The sequence below is a fragment of the Bombus bifarius genome, unplaced genomic scaffold (genome assembly GCF_011952205.1).
Source record: "Bombus bifarius isolate JDL3187 unplaced genomic scaffold, Bbif_JDL3187 scf7180000009555_frag, whole genome shotgun sequence".
Taxonomy (NCBI): Eukaryota; Metazoa; Arthropoda; class Insecta; order Hymenoptera; family Apidae; genus Bombus; species Bombus bifarius.
This window is the reverse complement of record NW_022885195.1, coordinates 17,451-18,786: the sequence shown is the minus strand read 5'-3', so window position 1 is coordinate 18,786 and position 1,336 is coordinate 17,451. Positions and strand designations below refer to the sequence as shown.

The 1,336-nt window shown below is 33.9% G+C and overlaps 1 long non-coding RNA gene across 1 annotated transcript; it reads left to right on the top strand.

The window, feature by feature from the left end:
* The first annotated feature begins 17 nt into the window (after nucleotides 1-17).
* On the top strand, nucleotides 18-1,080 carry LOC117215361. The gene is made up of 3 exons (XR_004489081.1): nucleotides 18-443; nucleotides 527-629; nucleotides 703-1,080. It is a non-coding gene; the product is annotated as an uncharacterized LOC117215361 (long non-coding RNA).
* Nucleotides 1,081-1,336: the final 256 nt, after the last annotated feature.

The window sequence follows — 1,336 nt, the reverse complement described above, 5'->3', positions numbered from 1 at the left end:
TATACGCAGAAGATGATGGACGCTACCGCAATTGTAGAACCTTTATCACCAATAAAATCAAACGAAACGGTAGTAATTAATAAAAACTTGGCTAGTAGTATAGGAAAAAATAATGAACCTAAATTTACATCACGGTCGCCAATAACTCTGCAGGAGGAGGTTCAGCAGCTGAATCAAGCGATTGGACTCACCGAGTTCGAAGAATTATTCGCAGAAGATGAGCAATCCCGTGAAAGGGAAATGTCTAATAGAAACATGACGAAACAGGACATTCAAAATGAAATGAAGAAAAATGTGCCCGTAAGAAGGAGAATCGAGGCCTTTGAAAAAGAAAAAATTTCAGAAAAAGCCATTGTTCAAAAACTGGCACGAAGATCTGTCGAAAAAGCAAAAAAATCTTATTAGCGAAACAAAAGAAGGAGACTCAGATGATGACATCGCAGGTAACATTACAAACAGTATCAAAGTATTCTTCTGTTATAAAAACACAAGCTATTATTCATTCGATATTTTATCCAAAATATAGCTCCAAACAGTAAGGTCCACTTCTGTTTTGCACAGTAAACCTGACGACGACACATCGGACGATGAAGCCAGACCAAGGCGTACAATTCCACATTAGGCGCAATGTAAGCGTTGTTTTACTTAATGAGTTAATAAACATTATAATGCACGGAGTACTCGAATTTTTATCAATTTTAGCATACATACGCGAAAATGAACTTGCAATGCAACGATAAATTCCGAAGAAAGCAGTCTATAAATTCTTTGATAGAAGAATGTGCACACCAGATTTAACTGAAATGTTTGAAAATATAGATAGGAATAGATTACAACGCACGTCCAGTGCAATATGGAAGACACCACCGCGTTATTCCATGATGGAAAACGAATAGAAGTTATAATTTGTTAAACTGAATGTTGTTGATTTCAAATTGTGCCTTAGAGCAGGAATACTTGCCATACCTTGCGTGTAATATAAAAATGATGTTACATTGCAACTATCGTTAAAAGATGTATGTGTTCTTAAAATATACCAATGAACGTAAGACTATTTCACTTTTTATATTTTAGAATGATCATAGGCATATATTACTTTTATTATATCATATAATCAAATTTTACCATTTTTTCTTATTTATATGTATCTTCTTAAGAATTAATAAATAAACTCGCTTTCTCGCTTTCTCGCTTCATTTAGCGAATAGTTCTTACGGTATATGATGCATATTACGTTACGAAGGAAAGAAAAGACTTGTATCATGAGTATTTCTGGAATATGTTCAAGGACTGAACGGTAATTGCAAAAGAAATAAGGTAATACGAAATTTATCGG